Below are 23,387 nucleotides of genomic sequence, written 5' to 3' on the forward strand. Positions count from 1 at the left end.
GAGTGACAGGGGGATCCCAACAGCTGACTGTACTGGAGGCTGAAGTGAGCCTAACTGGGAATGAGTGGCAGAAGCACCCCATTGTGACTGGCCCGGAGGCTCCGTGCATCCTGGGCATAGACTACCTCAGCAGAGGGTATTTCAAGGACCCAAAAGGGTACCGGTGGGCTTTTGGTATAGCTGCCTTGGAGACGGAAGAAATTAAACAGCTGTCCACCTTGCCTGGTCTCTCAGAGGACCCTTCTGTGGTGGGGTTGCTCAGGGTCAAAGAACAACAGGTGCCGATCGCTACCACAACAGTGCACCGGCGGCAATATCGCACCAACAGAGACTCCCTGATCCCCATCCATGAGCTGATTCGTCGGCTGGAGAGCCAAGGAGTGATCAGCAAGACTCACTCACCCTTCAACAGCCCCATATGGCCAGTGCGAAAGTCTAATGGAGAGTGGAGACTGACAGTAGACTATCGTGGCCTGAATGAAGTCACGCCACCACTGAGCGCTGCTGTGCCGGACATGCTAGAACTTCAATATGAACTGGAGTCAAAGGCAGCCAAGTGGTACGCCACCATTGATATTGCTAACGCGTTTTTCTCGATCCCTTTGGCGGCAGAGTGCAGGCCACAGTTTGCTTTCACTTGGAGAGGTGTCCAATACACCTGGAATCGACTTCCCCAGGGTGGAAACACAGCCCTACCATTTGCCATGGGCTGATACAAACTGCACTGGAACAGGGTGAAGCTCCAGAGCATCTGCAATACATTGATGACATCATCGTATGGGGCAACACAGCAGAAGAAGTTTTCGAGAAAGGGAAGAAATAATTCAAGTCCTTCTGAAAGCTGGTTTTGCTATAAAGCAAAGTAAAGTCAAGGGACCTGCACAAGAGATCCAGTTTTTAGGAATAAAATGGCAAGATGGACGTCGACAGATCCCAACGGAAGTGATCAACAAAATAACAGCTATGTCTCCACCAACTAGCAAAAAAGAAACACAAGCATTTCTGGGTGTTGTGGGTTTCTGGAGAATGCATATTCCAAATTACAGTCTGATTGTAAGCCCTCTTTATCAAGTGACCCGGAAGAAGAACGATTTTAAATGGGGCCCTGAGCAACGACAAGCCTTCGAACAAATCAAACAGGAGATAGTTCATGCCGTAGCCCTCGGGCCAGTCCGGGCAGGACAAGATGTTAAAAATGTGCTCTACACGGCAGCCGGGGAGAATGGCCCTACCTGGAGTCTCTGGCAGAAGGCACCAGGAGAGACTCGAGGTCGACCTCTAGGGTTTTGGAGTCGAGGATATAGGGGATCTGAGTCCTGCTATACTCCAACTGAAAAGGAGATATTGGCGGCATATGAAGGAGTTCGAGCTGCCTCAGAAGTGGTTGGTACTGAAGCACAGCTCCTCCTGGCACCCCGACTGCCGGTGCTGGGCTGGATGTTCAAAGGGAGGGTCCCCTCTACGCATCATGCGACTGATGCTACGTGGAGTAAGTGGGTCGCGCTTATTACACAGCGGGCTCGAATAGGAAATCTTAATCGCCCGGGAATCTTGGAAGTGATCATGGACTGGCCAGAAGGCAAAGATTTTGGAATATCACCGGAAGAGGAGGTGGCGCGTGCTGAAGAGGCTCCACCATATAATGAACTGCCAGAGAACGAAAGGCAATATGCCCTGTTTACTGATGGGTCCTGTCGTATTGTAGGCAAACATCGAAGGTGGAAAGCTGCTGTATGGAGCCCTATACGACGAGTTGCAGAAGTGGCTGAAGGACAAGGTGAATCAAGTCAGTTTGCGGAGGTGAAAGCCATCCAGCTGGCTTTAGATATTGCTGAACGAGAAAAATGGCCAGTACTCTATCTTTATACTGACTCATGGATGGTAGCAAATGCTCTATGGGGGTGGCTGCAGCAATGGAAGCAGAGCAACTGGCAACGCAGAGGCAAGCCCATCTGGGCTGCTGAATTGTGGCAAGATATTGCTGCCCGACTAGAGAATCTCGTCATAAAAGTACGTCACGTAGATGCTCACGTACCCAAGAGTCGGGCCACCGAAGAACATCAAAACAACCATCAGGTGGATCAGGCTGCTAAGATTGAAGTGGCTCAGGTGGATCTGGACTGGCAACATAAGGGTGAATTATTTATAGCTCGGTGGGCCCATGACACCTCAGGCCATCAGGGAAGAGATGCAACATATAGATGGGCTCGGGATCGAGGGGTGGACCTGACCATGGATGCTATTGCACAGGTTATCCATGAATGTGAAACGTGTGCTGCGATCAAACAAGCCAAGCGGTTAAAGCCTCTCTGGTATGAAGGACGATGGTTGAAATATAAATATGGGGAGGCCTGGCAGATTGACTATATCACACTTCCACAAACTCGCCAAGGCAAGCGCTATGTGCTTACCATGGTGGAAACAACCACTGGATGGCTGGAAACATACCCTGTGCCCCATGCCACCGCCCGAAACACTATCCTGGGCCTTGAAAAGCAAGTCTTATGGCGACATGGCACCCCTGAAAGAATTGAGTCAGACAATGGGACTCATTTCCGAAACAACCTCATAGACACCTGGGCCAAAGAGCACGGCATTGAGTGGGTGTATCATATCCCCTATCATGCACCAGCTTCCGGAAAAATTGAACGATACAACGGACTGTTAAAGACTACCCTGAGAGCAATGGGTGATGGGACATTCAAAAATTGGGATAAACATTTAGCCAAAGCCACCTGGTTAGTCAACACTAGGGGATCTACTAATAGAGCCGGCCCTGCCCAATCAAAACTTCTACGTACTGTAGAAGGGGATAAAGTCCCTGTGGTGCATGTGAGAAACATGCTGGGGAAGACAGTCTGGGTTACTCCTGCATTAGGAAAAGGCAAACCCATTCGTGGGATTGCCTTTGCCCAGGGACCTGGGTGCACTTGGTGGGTAATGCGGAAGGATGGGGAAGTCCGATGTGTACCTCAAGGAGACTTGATTTTGGGTGAAAACAGTCAATGATTTGAATTGTATTATGTTAATTGTTCAGAATGACATTACTACTATGGCTGCTATCTACCATATCAATGGTATTATAGTAAGAATCACCCAGACTGATGAAGAATGAGCTTCACTGAAACCAAGCAACGTGCAGCAGTGATGAAACCAGAACTGGCTTCAGCAGCTTGCGCCCAACAAATCCCTCGAGATCGACATCTTCGACCTGCAGATCATGGACATGGACCGTGCCAGATGACAATCCAACACCACATACCATCTCCCCTGCCCTGAGAGACTGCTATGATGGATGAAGCCCAGAGTCATGGACTGACTGAACTCCATAGACATTTTAAGTGATGGCCCATGGACTAAGAGAGTGATATCTGTGTGTATATATTAAAGGACAGGAAGAGTAATAATGAATAATTGGAATGTATTGAAAAGTATAGGACCTGGGCATGACGTAAATGGTATGGAATAAGGGGTGGATACTGTCCTGGTTTCAGCCAGGATAGAGCTGGTTTTCCTCACAGAGGCTAGTGTGAGACTGTGTTTTGGATTTGGGATGAGGAACTGTTGATAATGTGCTGATGTTTTGGGTTGTTGCTGAGCCGTCAAGGACAGTCCAGCTTCTTGTGCTGGCCTGCCAGCGAGCAGGCTGGGGGTGCACGGGGAGCTGGGAGGGGACACAGCCGGGACAGCTGACCCAGACTGGCCAAAGAGATATTCCCTACCATACGATGTCATGCCCAGTACATAAACTGGAGTTGGCCGGGGGGGCGAAAATCGCTGCTCGGGGACGGGCTGTCGATCACGGGGTGGTGAGCAATTGCTGTATTGGGCATCACTTGTTCTTATACATTCCTTTGTTGGTATTATCATTATTGTTCCCTTCTTTCTTTCTGTCCTATTAAACCGTGTTTATCTCAACCCACGAGGTTTTTCCTAATTCTCTCCCCCGTCCCACTGTGGGAGGGAGAGTGAGCGAGCGGCTGCGTGGTGCTTAGTTGCCGGCTGGGGCTAAACCACGACACTTGTGGAGACGATTAGCAATTATACTTCACAGAATCACAGAATCACAGAATCACTAGGTTGGAAAGGACCTTTAAGATCATCAAGTCCAACCATTAATCCAGAGCTACCATGTCCCCTAAACCATGTCCTGAAGCGCCACATCCACACGTTTTTTGAACACTTCCAGGGATGGCGACTCCACCACCTCCCTGGGCAGCCTGTTCCAATGCCTGACCACCCTCTCAGTGAAGAAATTTTTCCTAATATCCAATCTAAACCGCCCCTGGCGCAACTTGAGGCCATTTCCTCTTGTCCTATCGCTAGTTACTTGGGAGAAGAGACCAACACCCTCATCGCCACAACCCCCTTTCAGGTAGTTGTAGAGAGCGATAAGGTCTCCCCTCAGCCTCCTCTTCTCCAGACTAAACAACCCCAGTTCCCTCAGCCGCTCCTCATAAGACTTGTGCTCCAGACCCCTCACCAGCTTCGTTGCCCTTCTCTGGACACGCTCCAGCACCTCAACATCCTTCTTGTAGTGAGGGGCCCAAAAGTGAACACAGTATTCAAGGTGCGGCCTCACCAGTGCCGAGTACAGGGGCACAATCACTTCCCTACTCCTGCTGGCCACACTATTCCTGATACAGGCCAGGACGCTGTTGGCCTTCTTGGCCACCTGGGCACACTGCCGGCTCATATTCAGCCGGCTGTCAACCAGCACACCCAGGTCCCTTTCCGCCAGGCTGCTCTCCAGCCACTCCTCCCCAAGCCTGTAGCATTGCATGGGGTTGTTGTGGCCAAAGTGCAGGACCCGGCACTTGGCCTTATTAAACCTCATACAGTTGGCCTCTGCCCATCGATCCAGCCTGTCCAGATCCCTCTGCAGAGCCCTCCTACCCTCCAGCAGATCAACACTCCCACTCAGCTTGGTGTCATCTGCAAACTTACTGAGGGAGCACTCAATTCCCTCATCCAGATCATCTACAAAGATATTGAACAAGACCGGTCCCAGAACCGAACCCTGGGGAACACCACTCGTGACCGGCCGCCAGCCGGATTTAACGCCATTCACCACAACTCTCTGGGCTCGGCCATCCAGCCAGTTCCTCACCCAGCGAAGAGTAAACCCGTCTAAGCCGCGAGCCGCCAGTTTCTCCAGGAGAATGCTGTGGGAGACGCTGTCAAAGGCTTTACTAAAGTCCAGGTAGACAACATCCACTGCCTTTCCCTCATCCACTAGGCGGGTCACCTGGTCATAGAAGGAGATCAGGTTGGTCAAGCAGGACCTGCCTTTCATGAACCCATGCTGGCTGGGCCTGATCCTTTGGCTGTTCTGCAGATGCCCTGTGAGCACTCTCAAAACCAACCGCTCCATAATCTTCCCTGGAACAGAGGTCAGGCTGACAGGCCTGTAGTTCCCAGGATCCTCCTTCCGGCCTTTCTTGTAGACGGGCGTCACATTGGCAAGCCTCCAGTCTTCTGGGACCTCCCCTGTTAACCAGCACTGCTGATAAACGATGGAGAGTGGCTTGGCAAGCTCCTCCGCCAGCTCTCTCAGTACTCTTGGGTGGATCCCATCAGGCCCCATAGACTTGTGGGTGTCCAGGTGGCTTAGCATGTCCTTGACTGCTTCCTCCTGGATTATGAGGAGTACATTGTGCTCTCCATCCCCGTCTTCCAGCTCAGGGGGCTGAATATCCTGTGGATACCTGGAGTGGCTATTAAAGACTGAGGCGAAGAAGGCATTAAGTACCTCAGCCTTGTCCTCGTCCTTGGAGACAATGTTCCCCGCCATATCCAGTAGGGGATGGAGATTCTCCTTGCCTCTCTTTTTGTTGTTAATATATTTGTAAAAACATTTTTTATTATCCTTTACGACTGTGGCCAGACTGAGCTCTAGCTGTCCACGCGCTCCTTTGCTTCCTCTTAGTTGTTTACCACAGCTGCTTCTCCTCAAGGCTGAGCCCTGCAGGTGTCCAGCTGTTTACCAGCTTCTCAGTGCCACAGCTCCTTCTCCTCAAGGCCGAGCCCTTGCAGGGTGATCCCAACACTCATCCTTGGTGACAGTGTTCCCCCCCACATCCAGTAGGTGATGGAGATTCTCCTTGGTTCTCTTTTTTTTGTTAGTATATTTGTAAAAGCATTTTTATTATCCTTTACGACCATAGCCTGATTGAGTTCTAGCTGGGCTTTTGCCTTTCTGATTTTCTCTCTGCATGACCTAACGAGATCCTTGTACTCTTCGTGAGTTGCCTGCCCCTTCTTCCAAAGGTGATAAACTCTCCTCTTTTCCCTGAATCCCAGCAAAATCTCCCTGTTCAGCCAGGCCGGTCGCCTTCCCCGCCAGCTCTTCTTACGGCACATGGGGACCGCCTGCTCCTGCGCCTTTAAGATTTCCTTCTTGAAGACTGTCCAGCGTTCCTGGACCCCTATGGCCTTCAGGACTGTCTCCCAAGGGACTCTCTCAACCAGTGACCTGAACAGGCCAAAGTCTGCCCTCCGGAAGTCCATGATAGCAGTTTTGCTGAGTCCTCTCCTTACTTCACTCACAACTGAGAATTCTATCATGTCATGGTCGCTAAGCCCAAGACGGCCTCCGACCACCACATCTCTCACCAGTCCTTCTCTGTTCGTAAACAGCAGGTCCAGCAAGGCACCTCCCCTGGTGGGCTCACTCACCAGCTGCATCAGGAAGTTATCCTCCACACACTCCAGGAACCTCCTAGACTGTTTCCTCTCTGCCGTGTTATACTTCCAGCAGATGTCCGGTAGGTTGAAGTCCCCCACAAGAACAAGGGCCAGCGAATGCGAGACCTCCGCCAGTCGCTTATAGAATGTCTCATCTGTCTCTTCGTCCTGCTTGGGTGGTCTATAACAGACTCCCAGCAAGATATCTGCCCTGTTGGCCTTCCCCCTCATCCTTACCCATAAGCACTCTACTTGGTCTTTACAATCATTGATTTCTATGCAATCAAAACACTCCCTAACATACAGAGCCACCCCACCGCCTCTCCTTCCCATTCTATCCCTTCGGAAGAGCTTATAGCCATCCATTGCAGCACTCCAGTCATGAGAAGCATCCCACCATGTTTCTGTGATGGCAACTACGTCATAGCTGTCGCGCTGCACAATGGCTTCCAGCTCCTCCTGTTTGGTGCCCATGCTGCGTGCATTGGTGTAGATGCACCCGAGCCGGGCTATAGATTTCAACTCTGGCACGTTGAACCTACCCCTAGGTTCAACGCTAGTGAGCCCCGTTTTATCCCCTCCCCCCTCCAATTCTAGTTTAAAGCCCTCTCAATGAGGCCTGCCAGCTCATGAGCAAGAATCCTTTTGCCCCTTGGAGTCAGTTGCACTCCATCAGCTGCGAGGAGGCCCGGTGCCGTGTAAACCACCCCGTGGTCAAAGAACCCAAAATTCTGATGACAGCACCAGCCCCTGAGCCACATGTTGATCAGGTGTGCTTTCCTCTTCCTTTCAGCGTTCTTCCCCGTCACTGAAGGGATTGACGAAAACACTACCTGTGCTCCCGCTCCATTGACCAGTCGCCCCAGTGCTCTCAAGTCCTTTTTGACTGCCTTCGGGCTTCTTAACGCAACCTCATCGTTGCCAACCTGCATGACCAACAGCGGGTAGTAATCAGTGGGCCGAACCAGACCAGGGAGTTTTCTGGTGACGTCTCTCACCCAGGCCCCAGGGAGGCAGCAGACTTCCCTGTGAGTTGGGTCTGGTCGACATATTGGGCCCTCTGTACCCCTTAGGAGGGAGTCACCTACAACAATCACCCTCCTCTTTTTCTTAACTAAGGACGTCTTGATGCGTGGGGCTGGTTGACTCACTCTAGGCACCCCCTCGGACGGACCTTCGTCAGGGTCCTCATGTTCCTGTCCCTCACGTTCCAGAGCCCCATACCTGTTGTGTAAGGGCAGCTGGGACGGTGAGGGAAGCCGGGAGGGAATTCGCCGACCTCTCCGAGGAGGGACCTGCTTCCATTTCCCCTCATCTCTTAGGTCCTCTCCTTCTGCCCAGCAGCAAGAGGACAGGGGATCTCCTGCTGCTTGTGGAGCCTCCACCAGCTGCCCCTGCCTCAGGGCCTCCAGGGAGTGGCTCCACCAATCTATCTCCCTCTCACACTCCCTAATGCTCCTCAGCCTCTCCACTTCCTCTTTCAGCTCTGCCACCAGGCTGAGCAGGTCGCTGACCTGGTCGCACCGCACGCAGGCAGTGTCCCCGTCGGTCTCTGGTACAACCGACAGGCTCAGGCACTCTCTGCAGCCGGATACTTGGACAGCCGCGTGCCTGAGCGGGAGCTCCGTCTGTGTCGCCACAGTCTTTCTGGCCCCGGTTTTCAGCCGAGTGGCGACCATGGCTGCGCCTCCTCTGGGAGGACGATGGCCGCTTGTACTGTACCCCGCCCGCACGCCTTCCCTGCACGCCCTGCCCGCGCAAACTGCCGCGCAAACTGCCGCGCTACGCCCTCGTGAGTGCCACGTCCTGTTTGCCCGCCCTGTTCGCCGCGCTCCAGGTCGCTCGCGCTCCCGGGGGCTGCTCTTGTAGGCGAAGGGTTTTGGCCGCCGCCGCCCTGGGCCCCGCCCACGCTGAGTCAGAGCTGCCGCTCGTTAGGAGCCCGCTCTGCCGGCCGGGGGTCGGGGGGGGAAGCTGGGGCACTCTCTCGCTCCCTGTGCTGCCACCTTCGCGGTTTAGCCGCCTCGGGAAGGCTTTTTATGGAGGAAATGCAGAATGGTACCTTTGCTACCCTCTATCATAACATTTCCTCCTTCATCACAATAATTTTTCAGTATTTTGAACACCCTTGGGTAGTTAAAATACCTCTATTGCTACTTCTGGGGAACATTGTTTCGGTTTTGTCTAAGGTTGGCAAGCAATTTAAGAATATCACCCGGAGATCTGCCCCAAGGCTGGATAGTTATGAATGGCAGGGTGTGTGGAACAGCATGGGCAAATGCCTGGGGCGGTGGGCACCTCCGGTGTTTTGGAACTTCTCTCCCGAACAAGTGCAGAATCCTGATAAACTAGCAGAATATTTGGAAGAAGTATGCTGTCGGCCTGGCAGTTCCAAGGAGACACAAATCATTGCAATGTGCTGGGGCCTGGCCCATGCCTACCGAGCTCTATTTAACACTATGCAAAGGGGAGAGAGGCTCTCTGGACCTGATGGCAATGTGGCAGGCACTGTGACTACTCCAACCCCCACGGCGGGCACTGCCACTACTCCAACCCCTGCAACAGGCACTGTAGCTACTCAGACTGTTGCAGCTGAACCAGAGGACCAGCCCATCCCGGTATCAGTTGCCCCTGTACAAAAGAAGAAATCTTGGAAGCGGAAGTCAGCTCGTTTAGTAAGGGAGGAGGAAGATTCTGCTAAGAAGGAGCCAGAGGAAGAGAGTGAGGAGGCAGAGTGCTCTGATGCAGGGCCATCACAAGCACGGAAGAGGGAAGAGAGCGAGTCATCGCTTGAAGAGGAGGAAGAGGAAGAACTCATAAAAGAGACGGTAACTACCCGATCTCTATCCCTGAGTGAATTGCGAGATATGCGAAAGGATTTCAGCCGTCGTCCAGGTGAGCACATTGTCACCTGGCTGCTCCGATGCTGGGATAATGGGGCCAGTAGCCTGGAATTAGAGGGTAGGGCAGCCAAGCAGCTGGGATCCCTTTCTAGGGAAGGGGGCATTGACAAAGCAATTGGAAAAGGTGCACGAGTCCTCAGCCTCTGGAGACGACTCCTGTCGGGTGTGAAGGAAAGGTATCCCTTCAAGGAAGATGTTCTATGTCACCCAGGCAAGTGGACCACCATGGAGAAAGGTATCCAGTACCTGAGGGAGCTAGCGGTGCTGGAAGTGATTTATGGTGACTTGGACAATGGACAATCATCCAAAGATCCAGATGAAGTCAATTGCACGCAACCTATGTGGCGGAAGTTTGTACGGAGTGCACCATCATCATATGCCAACTCATTAGCAGTAATGGCCTGGAAGGACGGAGAGAGACCAACGGTGGATGAATTGGCTGGCCAACTCCGGCAATACGAAGAAAGTCTCTCTTCCTCCCTACGGGCCTGCGTCTCTGCTATAGAGAAACTGTCCCGAGAGTTCCGGCAATTCAAAGAGGATATGCCCTACCCTCCACCCATACGGACCAGCGTCTCAGCCATTAGGAGTAAGCGCTCTTCTGTTCAAGAGAGAGGATATAGAGGATACACACCGCGAGCCACCCTGTGGTTTCAATTGCGTGACTACGGAGAGGACATGAGGAGGTGGGATGGAAAACCTACCTCGACCCTAGAGGCACGAGTACGCGAGCTGCAAGGAAAAACAATTACAAAAGGGGGTTCAGGTTCCTCCAGAAAAATCGTTGCTCCACTTTCCAGTGGGCAGCTTCCCAGAAAGAATAGAAGAGCTGATCTCACCTCTGATCTTCTTGAAGGGACTCCTGATTCCTATTTACAAGAAGTGGGTAACGAGTACTATGAGCAGGACTAGAGGGGCCCTGCCTCCAGCCAGGCGGAGGAGAGGGACAACCGAGTTTATTGGACTGTGTGGATTAGATGGCCTGGCACATCAGACCCACAGGAATATAAGGCTTTAGTGGACACCGGTGCACAATGTACCCTGATGCCATCAAGCCATATAGGGGCAGAACCCATCTGTATTTCTGGAGTGACAGGGGGATCCCAACAGCTGACTGTGCTGGAGGCTGAAGTGAGCCTAACTGGGAATGAGTGGCAGAAGCACCCCATTGTGACTGGCCCAGAGGCTCCGTGCATCCTGGGCATGGACTACCTCAGGAGAGGGTATTTCAAGGACCCAAAAGGGTACCGGTGGGCTTTTGGTATAGCTGCCTTGGAGACGGAAGAAATTAAACAGCTGTCCACCTTGCCTGGTCTCTCAGAGGACCCTTCTGTGGTGGGGTTGCTCAGGGTCGAAGAACAACAGGTGCCGATTGCTACCACAACAGTGCACCGGCGGCAATATCGCACCAACAGAGACTCCCTGATCCCCATCCATGAGCTGATTCGTCGGCTGGAGAGCCAAGGAGTGATCAGCAAGACTCACTCACCCTTTAACAGCCCCATATGGCCAGTGCGAAAGTCTAATGGAGAGTGGAGACTGACAGTAGACTATCGTGGCCTGAATGAAGTCACGCCGCCACTGAGCGCTGCCGTGCCGGACATGCTAGAACTTCAATATGAACTGGAGTCAAAGGCAGCCAAGTGGTACGCCACCATTGATATTGCTAACGCGTTTTTCTCAATCCCTTTGGTGGCGGAGTGCAGGCCACAGTTTGCTTTCACTTGGAGGGGTGTCCAATACACCTGGAATCGACTTCCCCAGGGGTGGAAACACAGCCCTACCATTTGCCATGGGCTGATACAAACTGCACTGGAACAGGGTGAAGCTCCAGAGCATCTGCAATACATTGACGACATCATCGAATGGGGCAACACAGCAGAAGAAGTTTTTGAGAAAGGGAAGAAAATAATTCAAGTCCTTCTGAAAGCTGGTTTTGCTATAAAACAAAGTAAAGTCAAGGGACCTGCACAAGAGATCCAGTTTTCAGGAATAAAATGGCAAGATGGACGTCGACAGATCCCAACGGATGTGATCAACAAAATAACAGCTATGTCTCCACCAACTAGCAAAAAAGAAACACAAGCATTTCTGGGCGTTGTGGATTTCTGGAGAATGCATATTCCAAATTACAGTCTGATTGTAAGTCCTCTTTATCAAGTGACCCGGAAGAAGAACGATTTTAAATGGGGCCCTGAGCAACGACAAGCCTTCAAACAAATCAAACAGGAGATAGTTCATGCCGTAGCCCTCGGGCCAGTCCGGGCAGGACAAGATGTTAAAAATGTGCTCTACACGGCAGCCGGGGAGAATGGCCCAACCCGGAGTCTCTGGCAGAAGGCACCAGGAGAGACTCGAGGTCGACCTCTAGGGTTTTGGAGTCGAGGATATAGGGGATCTGAGTCCCGCTATACTCCAACTGAAAAGGAGATATTGTTAGCATATGAAGGAGTTCGAGCTGCCTCAGAAGTGGTTGGTACTGAAGCACAGCTCCTCCTGGCACCCCGACTGCCGGTGCTGGGCTGGATGTTCAAAGGGAGGGTCCCCTCTACACATCATGCGACTGATGCTACGTGGAGTAAGTGGGTCGCGCTTATTACACAGCAGGCTCGAATAGGAAATCTTAATCGCCCGGGAATCTTGGAAGTGATCATGGACTGGCCAGAAGGCAAAGATTTTGGAATATCACCGGAAGAGGAGGTGGCGCGTGCTGAAGAGGCTCCACCATATAATGAACTGCCAGAGAACGAAAGGCAATATGCCCTGTTTACTGATGGGTCCTGTCATATTGTAGGCAAACATCGAAGGTGGAAAGCTGCTGTATGGAGCCCTATACGACGAGTCGCAGAAGCTGCTGAAGGACAAGGTGAATCAAGTCAGTTTGCAGAGGTGAAAGCCATCCAGCTGGCTTTAGACATTGCTGAACGAGAAAAATGGCCAATACTCTATCTTTATACTGACTCATGGATGGTAGCAAATGCTCTATGGGGGTGGCTACAGCAATGGAAGCAGAGCAACTGGCAACGCAGAGGCAAGCCCATCTGGGCTGCTGAATTGTGGCAAGATATTGCTGCCCGACTAGAGAATCTAGTCATAAAAGTACGCCACGTAGATGCTCACGTACCCAAGAGTCGGGCCACCGAAGAACATCAAAACAACCATCAGGTGGATCAGGCTGCTAAGATAGAAGTGGCTCAGGTGGATCTGGACTGGCAACATAAGGGTGAATTATTTATAGCTCGGTGGGCCCATGACACCTCAGGCCATCAGGGAAGAGATGCAACATACAGATAGGCTCGGGATCGAGGGGTGGACCTGACCATGGATGCTATTGCACAGGTTATCCATGAATGTGAGACGTGTGCTGCAATCAAACAAGCCAAACGGTTAAAGCCCCTCTGGTATGGAGGACGATGGTTGAAATATAAATATGGGGAGGCCTGGCAGATTGACTATATCACACTTCCACAAACTCGCCAAGGCAAGCGCTATGTGCTTACCATGGTGGAAGCAACCACCGGATGGCTGGAAACATACCCTGTGCCCCATGCCACCGCCCGGAACACTATCCTGGGCCTTGAAAAGCAAGTCTTATGGCGACATGGCACCCCCGAAAGAATTGAGTCAGACAATGGGACTCATTTCCGAAACAACCTCATAGACACCTGGGCCAAAGAGCACAGCATTGAGTGGGTGTATCACATCCCCTATCATGCACCAGCTTCCGGGAAAATTGAACGATACAACGGACTGTTAAAGACTACACTGAGAGCAATGGGTGACGGGACATTCAAACATTGGGATAAACATTTAGCAAAAGCCACCTGGTTAGTCAACACTAGGGGATCTACTAATAGAGCTGGCCCTGCCCAATCAAAACTTTTACATACTGTAGAAGGGGATAAAGTCCCTGTGGTGTATGTGAGAAATATGCTGGGGACGTTAGTCTGGGTTACTCCTGCCTCAGGCAAAGGCAAACCCGTTCGTGGGATTGCCTTTGCCCAGGGACCTGGGTGCACTTGGTGGGTAATGCGGAAGGATGGGGAAGTCCGATGTGTACCTCAAGGAGACTTGATTTTGGGTGAAAATAGTCAATGATTTGAATTGTATTATGTTAATTGTTCAGTATGACATTACTACTATGGCTGCTATCTACCATATCAATGGTATTACAGTAAGAATCTCCCAGACTGATGAAGAATGAGCTTCACTGAAACCAAGCAACATGCAGCAGTGATGGAACCAGAACTGGTTTCAGCAGCTTGCGCCCAACAATTCCCTCGAGACCGACATCTTCGACCTGCAGATCATGGACATGGACCGTGCCAGATGACAATCCAACACCACATACCATCTCCCCTGCCCTGAGAGACTGCTATGATGGATGAAGCCCAGAGTCATGGACTGACTGAACTCCACAGGCATTTTAAAGTGATGGCCCATGGACTAAGAAAGTGATATCTGTGTGTATATATTAAAAGACAGGAAGAGTAATAATGAATAATTGGAATGTATTGAAAAGTATAGGACCCGGGCATGATGTAAATGGTATGGAATAAGGGGTGGATACTGTCCTGGTTTCAGCCAGGATAGAGCTGGTTTTCTTCACAGAAGCTAGTGTGAGACTGTGTTTTGGATTTGGGATGAGAAACTGTTGATAATGTGCTGATGTTTTGGGTTGTTGCTGAGCAGTCAAGGACAGTCCAGCTTCTTGTGCTGGCCTGCCAGCGAGCAGGCTAGGGGTGCACGGGAAGCTGGGAGGGGACACAGCCGGGACAGCTGACCCAGACTGGCCAAAGAGATTTTCCCTACCACACGACGTCATGCCCAGTACATAAACTGGAGTTGGCCGGGAGGCAGAAATCGCTGCTCGGGGATGGGCTGTCGTTCACTGGGTGGTGAGCAATTACTGTATTGGGCATCACTTGTTCTTGTACATTCCTTTGTTGGTATTATCATTATTGTTTCCTTCTTTCTTTCTGTCCTATTAAACCGTGTTTATCTCAATCCACAAGGTTTTTTGCAACATGACTGTGCTCTTGAGGAGCTAACTGTAATAAAGCAGAGTACACACTGTTGGTCAGAGCATTTTTGTCCAACTCAGTGCAATCTACTGATGGTTTCATTGATTTTATTACAAGCATGGCTGGTTCTATTCACAGTTTGCGCTCACACACATCGTTAGTACTTTGTTAGTAACTGTAGCAGCTAAATATGCACCATTCCTGCCAAAAGCAGCCTGGCTCATGACTGTTTTTTGACAACTATTTGGCACATTCTTTTACAATGTAGGTGAATCTCCTGACTGTGCTCCTGGACATGGTTTGGAGAGGTTGGCTTCTTACGGGTTTATGCTACTGGGGCTACTCACTGTGACTTTTGGCACTCTAGTGTGTTGGGAAATTTTTATTGCACCCCTGAGGTGAATTAAACACATGTTCATGCTTAGGTATAAAGACATTTAATGAACAATGCATTGTACAGAGCCCTACCACTATAAGTGGTTCTACAGGGAGTCTGTAGATATGCAGAGATGCGCATGAGACGATTCCTTATATACACTTGTACCAGCATCAATATCATTAGTAGTCAATATTGTGGCATTTCTTATTTTATCATACCAGCAAGGGAATTTATGATCCCTTATATGGAATTGTTCTACCTCTGGCATTCCTGCTTCTAGCCAGTTTAACCATTTCTGCAGTTAGGCCTTCTTGCCTGCTAGGCCAGATCCTTCCTGGGTCACAAATTACCATTGCGAAGCAGTTACAATTTGAATTTCCTCTTCAAGTGTCTGCTGAGATACAGGACAAGGGAGATGTCCAAAACTATAAAGTTGCACCAGAGCCACCTAACACGTATAGCTGTGTATGCACACACTTGACATATCCTTGTTCTGTGAGAGGAATTTCTGTGGGGAGCAGCTCAAACCATGTATCATGACGGGGTATGATAAAAATGTCACAACTCTTTAAGAAAATACAGTGATACGCCTAATATGGTGTGGTGGGTTAACCTTGGCTGGATGCCAGGTGCCCACCAAGCTGCTCTATCACTCCCCCTCCTCAGCTGGACAGGGGAGAAAAAATATAAAGAAAGGCTTGTGGGTCAAGATAAGGACAAGGAGATCTCTCAGCAATTACTGTCATGGGCAAAACAGACTCACCTCAGGGAAATTAATTTAATTTATTGCAAATAAAATCAGAGTAGGATAATGAGAGATAAAACCAAATCTTAAAACACTTTCCCTCCACCCCTCCCTCCCAGGCTGTCCTGGTTTCAGCTGGGATAGGGTTAATTTTCTTCATAGAAGCTAGTGTGAGGCTATGTTTTGGATCTGGGATGAGAAAATGTTGATAACATACTCATGTTTTGGGTTGTTGCTAAGCAGTCAAGCGCTGTCCAGCTTTTCATGCTGGCCTGCCAGCGAGAAGGCTGGAGGTGCACAGGAAGCTGGGAGGGGACACAGCTGGGACAGCTGACCCAGGCTGGCCAAAGAGATATTCCATACCATGACGTCATGCTCGGTATATAAAGCTGGGGGGAAGAAGAAGGGGGTGGAGGGGGGACGTGCAGGGTTATGGTGTCTGTCTTCCCAAGAAACAATTATGTGTGATGGAGCCCTGCTTTCCTGGAGATGGCTGAACACCTGCCTGACGATGGGAAGCAGTGAATTAATTCCTTGTTTTGCTCTGCTTGCATACACAGCTTTTGCTTTACCTATTAAACTGTCTTTATCTGAAACCATGAGTTTTCTCACTTTTACTCTTCCGATTCTCTCCCCCATCCCACCGTGGGGGAGTGAGCGAGCAGCTGCATGGTGCTTAGTTGCTGGCTGGGGTTAAACCACGACACAGGCTCAACTTCACTCCTGATTTCTCTGCCTTCTCCACCCAAGTGGCACAGGGGGAATAGGGGTTGTGGTTAGTTCATAATGCTTTTTCTCCTTCTACTCATTCCTCCTCACACTCTTCCCCTGCTCCAGTGTGGGGTCCCTCCCATGGGAGACAGTCCTCCATGAACTTCTCCAACGTAGGTCCTTCCCACAGACTGCAGTTCTTCACAAACTGCTCCAGCACGGGTCCTTTCCACAGGGTGCAGTCCAGGAACAGACTGCTCAAGCGTGGGTCTCCCACAGGGTCAGAAGTCCTGCCAGCAAACCTGCTCCGGTGTGGGCTTCCCACAGGGTCACAGCCTCCTTCGGGCATCCACCTACTCTGGTGTGGGGTCCTCCACGGGCTGCAGGTGGATATCTGCTCCACCATGGAGCTCCATATGCTGCAGGGGATGGTCTGCCCCACCATGGTCTTCACCACAGGCTGCAGGGGAATCTCTGCTGCGGTGCCTGGAGCACCTCCTCCTCCTCCTTCTTTACTGACCTTGGTGTCTGCAGAGTTGTTTTCACATATTCTCACTCCTCTCTTCCAGCTGCTGTTGCACAGCAGTTTTTTCCCCTTCTTAAATATCTTATTACAGAGGTACTACCACCGTCGCTGATTGACTCAGCTTTGGCCAGCAGTGGGTTCATTTGGAGCCCGCTGGCACTGGTTCTACTGGACATGAGAGAAGCTTCTGGCATCTTCTCACAGAAGTCATCCCTGCAGCCCCCCTCCTACCAAAACCTTGCCACGTAAACCCAATACATGTGGACAGTGCTTCATGGGAATCATTAATGTGGCAGCAGGTTTGGCCTAAGATTCCTGTGATGTTCCTATGATTCACATGCTCCTGCATGAAATTTGACCAATAAGAGCTGGAAGTTCTTACTTATGTCACATGTTTTAGATGCACAATATTGAAGTGACGTATTGCATGCTTGTCCACCTTCTTGGTCTATACACTTAACAAAACAGGATGATGTTTCTGCAGAAAGTTTTCTGTGTAAATATGCCTACTCACAAGACTTCCATTTAACTACATAGTTTTCTGCATGAGCTGTTCCTCAATAGAATTTCTGTTGGCATGTTTTCTTCAATAATGCTTTGCTCCTTCTCCCAAACATTTTTTAGGAGTGAAATCCTGAGAAAGAGTGCTTAATAAAGAAAACAAGCTTGTGGTTAGACTGACTGGATGTACTGGGTCTGGCTGGGATGGAGTTAACTTTCTTCATAGCAGCCCATATAGTGCTGTGCTTTGCATTTGTGGCTAGAACAGTGTCAATAATGCACCAATGTTTTGGCTACCTGAAGGCTTTCTCTCCACCACCCCTACCCCCAAAGGCCAGTAGGCTGGGGGTGGGCAAGAGGTTGGAAGGGGACACAGCTGGGACAGCTGACCCCAACTGACCAAAGATATTCCATACCATATGATGTCATTCTCAGCAATAAAAGCTGAGAGAAGGCAGGGTAGGGGGGACATTCCTGGTTAAGGTGCTACATGTACTGAGGCCCTGCTTCCCAGGAAGTGGCTGGACATCGCCTGCTGATGGGAAGTAGAGAATCAATTTCCTCTTATTTTTCTTTGCTTCCGCACACAGCCTTTGCTTTTCTTATTAAACTGCCATTATCTCAACCCACGAGCTTGTCCATCTTACTTTTTCCCCTCTGTTCTGTTGAGGAGGGGAAGTGAGAAAATGACTGGGGGAGAGAGAGATGGCAGACAGCCAAGGTCAACCCATCACGCTAGATCTGCACTCAGACTCTGAATTAAATTTCTGTGTTTACCACAAACTACATGTGTGACCTGAGGCAAGATATACTGCCTCTTTATACAGCAATTTCTCATCTTGAAAGTGGGGATAATAATATTTTCTCTATATGACAAGATCCTTGTGAAGTATAGTTCAATAACAGTAATGAGAAGCTTAAATAGAATGGTAACAATGTTTGCAACAGTTCTTTGTACTCATCAGATAATGACACTCCATCATCTAATCATGTGCAAGTGAAACACTATCAGTAGGTCATAGGGCTGAGAGTGGTGGTTTTCAGTGGCTGGATCTGTAAAAGGGAAGATGAGTGACTAGATCTATGACCTGATTCAAACACCCCTCACACAATCCTTCAGAAGGCAATTCAGAAAGAACCACAACTGGTACCTCAGTGGCACAAAGGCCTCTAAGAAAAATGTCCAAAGCCATAAAAAAGAGCCTGTAAAAATAAAAAAAAAAGGCAAGAGAACAAGGAAAATCAATTGAAGGCATTGCAGGAGCGCTGTCTTATGCATTATATTGTCAGTTGATACAGCTTTTATTAAATACATGAAACCTATATTGTTAATAAGCCTAAATATCAGGCATATTCATATAGACTAAAAACAGAGACCGAAAGTTTTTTTAATACTTTTTGATATGCTTGATAGCCTTTTCGGACTGTTTTATAACAGTTTGCTGATCTAGGTATAGACAAGGAAACTTTCTACTCTATAATTGGTCTCTGTGTCTTTTTCTTTGTGATACTCCCCAAATTCAGCTTAGTGGAAACTCTTTAATACAGCAACGTTTTCCGTTTTTACCCATGCAGCTGAACCACACATGATCTGTAAAATAAGGACAACTAGCACACAGGTGAGATGGAGGAGGATGGCAGATTATCTTAATTTGGAGAACTGGAACACAACAGAACCAAGGTGTTTCTGGGTATAGCTGCTACCAGTTCCTTGCCACTCAGTGGGGAAGATCTGATCTTGCATATTGGTCAAGTTTCATGTTTGAGTCATGCTTGCCACTTTTAGTGGCAAAGTGAAACTTTTTTTCTTTTTTCTTTAAGGACAATATATGGTCTAATCTAATGGAGTAGAGTAAGGTCTGTTCAAGAGTCACAGTAGTACAATACCTATTTTGAATCAGTAAGAGCTATGTGTGTGGAACACTCAACAGGAGCCCTAATCATTCTGCAAAGTCAGGTTTGTATTGTTGCCATAGACTGAAGTCCTAATCCTACATGGGAAATAAGATGGGAAGGTTCACCAACTTACAGAGAGGGTTTGCTGCTGTAAATAGCCTGAGGTCACAAGCCAGACCGTTTTCTTTTCTTGAAGGTCTGACCTGGATCATATCAGTTCTCATGAACGTATTTCACATGTCTCTCAAGGCCTTATGAATGCCAGAACAGAATTAACTGCTTTTATGATAACTATCCTGGGATGTGCTATTTCCTGACAAAGCAAAGGTGATCACCTGAGCAGGTGAGATGACTCTCTCCTATCCTTCCTCCAGATTCTTCTCTCTCAGTTCACTTCAGGAGGAATCTGGAATGCCGGCTTCACCCAACTCCCTAACTTTATGGACCTGAAAGGAGAGGAGAGGAATCCTACTCAGGGAGAAGGATTCTCCTCCTGGCTGGACATGGAAAGCTTTCTGGTGGACAGAGAGGAATTTTCCCTACCACACGACGTCATGCCCAGTACATAAACTGGAGTTGGCCGGGAGGCAGAAATCGCTGCTCGGGGATGGGCTGTCGTTCACTGGGTGGTGAGCAATTACTGTATTGGGCATCACTTGTTCTTGTACATTCCTTTGTTGGTATTATCATTATTGTTTCCTTCTTTCTTTCTGTCCTATTAAACCATTTTTATCTCAATCCACGAGTTTTTTTTTTTTTTTTCCTAATTCTCTCCCCCGTCCCACTGTGGGAGGGGGAGTGAGTGAGCGGCTGCGTGGTGCTTAGTTGCTGGCTGGGGCTAAACCACGACACCCCTCCCTCCCCTTTCTTCGCTTACAATTGAGAATTCTATCATGTCGTGGTCGCTAAGCCCAAGACGGCCTCCGACCACCACATCTCTCACCAGTCCTTCTCTGTTTGTAAACAGTAGGTCCAGCAACGCACCTCCCCTGGTGGGCTCACTCACCAGCTGTGTCAGGAAGTTATCCTCCACACACTCCAGGAACCTCCCAGATTGTTTCCTCTCTGCCGTGTTATACTTCCAGCAGATGTCTGGTAGGTTGAAGTCCCCTATAAGAACAAGGGCCAGTGAATGCGAAACTTCTGCCAGTCACTTACAGAATGTCTCATCTGTCTCTTCGTCCTGCTTGGGTGGTCTATAACAGACTCCCAGCAAGATATCTGCCCTGTTGGCCTTCCCCCTCATCCTTACCCATAAGCACTCTACTTGGTCTTTACAATCATTGATTTCTATGCAATCAAAACACTCCCTAACATACAGAGCCACCCCACCGCCTCTCCTTCCCATTCTATCCCTTCGGAAGAGCTTATAGCCATCCATTGCAGCACTCCAGTCATGAGAAGCATCCCACCATGTTTCTGTGATGGCAACTACATCATAGCTGTCCCGCTGCACAATGGCTTCCAGCTCCTCCTGTTTGGTGCCCATGCTGCGTGCATTGGTGTAGATGCACTTAAGCTGGGCTATTGATTTCAACTCTGGCACGCCACCCCTAGGCTCAACTCTAGTGAGTCTGGTTTTATCCCCTTCCCCCTCCAATTCTAGTTTAAAGCCCTCTCAATGAGGCCTGCCAGCTCATGAGCAAGAATCCTTTTGCCCCTTGGAGTCAGTTGCACTCCATCTGCTGTGACGAGGCCCGGTGCCGTGTAAACCACCCCGTGGTCAAAAACCCCAAAATTCTGACGACGGCACCAGCCCCTGAGCCCTGTGTTGATCAGATGTGCTTTCCTCTTCCTTTCAGCGTTCTTCCCTGTCATTGAAGGGATTGATGAAAACACTACCTGTGCTCCTGCTCCATTGACCATTTGCCCCAGTGCTCTCAAGTCCTTTTTGACTGCCTTTGGGCTTCTTAACGCAACCTCATCATTGCCAACCTGCATGACCAACAGTGGGTAGTAATCGGTGGGCCGAACCAGACCAGGGAGTTTCCTGGTGACGTCTCTCACCCAGGCCCCAGGGAGGCAGCAGACTTCCCTGTGAGTTGGGTCTGGTCAACATATTGGGCCCTCTGTACCCCTCAGAAGGGAGTTGCCTACCACAATTACCCTCCTTTTTTTCTTAACAGAGGATGTCTTGATGCGTGGGGCTGGCTGACTCACCCTAGGCACCCCCTTGGATGGAACTTTGTCAGGGTCCTCATGTTCCTGTCCCTCACGTTCCAGAGCCCCATACCTGTTGTGTAAGGGCAGCTGGGACGGTGAAGGAGGCCGGGAGGGGATTCGCTGGCCTCTCCGAGCAGGGACCTGCTTCCATTTCCCCTCATCTCTTCGTTCCCCTTCTTCTGCCCGGCAGCAAGAGGGCAGGGGATCCCCTGCTGCTTGTGGAGCCTCCACCAGCTGCCCCTGCTTCAGGGATGGCAGGGTGCAGCTCCACCAATCTCTCTCTCTCTCACATGCTTCTTTGGATGCAGCCCAGGATGCAGTTGGCTTTCTAGGTTGCGAGCACACATTGCCAACTCATGTCCAGCTTTTCATCCACCAGTACCCCCAAGTCCTTCTCAGCAGGTCTGCTTTCAATCCCTTCATCCCCCAGCCTGTACTGATACCAGCGGTTGCCCCGACCCAGGTGCAGAACCCTGCACTTGGCCTTGTTGAACCTCATGAGGTTCACGCAGGCCCATTCTTTAAGCTTGTCCAGGTCCCTCTGCATGGCATCCCATCCCTCAGGCATGTCAACCAAACCACTCAGCTTGGTGTCATCTGCAAACTTGCTGACGGTGCACTTGATCCCACTGTCTATGTCATTGATGAAGATTAAAGAGTACTGGTCCCAATAAGGATCCCTGAGGGACACCACTCGTCACCGATCTCCATCTGGACATTGAACCATTGACCACTACCCTCTAGATGTGACCATCCAACCAATTCCTCATCCACCCAACAGTCCACCCATCAAATCCATATCTCTCCAGCTTAGAGAGTAGGATGTTGTGGTGGACTGTGTCAAAGGCCTTAGAGAAGGTGCAGAAAATAATAGTGTAGCATTATTTATCTGTATCACAATACCAAGTAGAGAAACCAAAGAAATTGTAAGTAAGTTGCTCAATACAAAGAAATGTGCAAACATGTAATGTAAACATGCAACCTAAGCAGACCAGATAGTCAGAGGGTGAGAGAGGAAACAGAGACACTAGGCAATAACTAACTGTGACTTTTCAAGGCCACGTTTCCAAGGCATACAATGAAAATTAAGGGAAGTTATAGAAAATATGTTAGAAACCTAATTATTGGCCCTGGTCCTTGCAACCCTAAGGAATTTTTGCATGTATATTTGGTGTATAAAATGCTACTGTTTGTGGGGTAGAAAAAAAGGATAATGAATGAAGGTGTCATACAGAGTTTTCATTGCAGGCTCACAATGAAGCAACTATATCATATTCCTTTTCTCTATAGCTATTTAGCAAAGTTCCTTTCTGATAGAAATATTACTATTATATGAGAAATTCCCTTTGGATTTGCACTTGGTGAGTTTTTTTTCTTTGTGTCACAGACATACCTGGAGTACAACTTAGATCAGGTCAGAACAGAAGCAGTTTATTACTATAGCTATAGGAGAGAACACAGAGCAGCAGAGTGACAGCCTCTGCTGATATGAACTCTGCCCAAATGGGGCAGTTACAGAGTTTATATACCTTTAAGTTATACAACTCATTCTTCGCCATTGTCAGATATGCAGGAATATAGTAAATCGCAACAAAGAGCAAGTAACATGTGGATTACATCATACAGGGAGGTTCCAAACCATCAGATAAGGAAGCTATAGACTGTACCTCTTTTGTAATTGTCGTGGTTTAACCCCAGCCAGCAACTAAGCACCATACAGCCACTCGCTCACTCCCCCACAGTGGGACAGGGGAGAGAATCAAAAGAGCAAAAGTGTGCTCAGAAGAGCAAAAGGCAGGTGTTCAGCCATCTCCAGGGAAGCAGGGCTCCATCACACATAATCGTTTCTTGGGAA

Source organism: Phaethon aethereus, assembly GCF_964289735.1.
Source record: "Phaethon aethereus genome assembly, chromosome: W".
Classification (NCBI taxonomy): Eukaryota; Metazoa; Chordata; class Aves; order Phaethontiformes; family Phaethontidae; genus Phaethon; species Phaethon aethereus.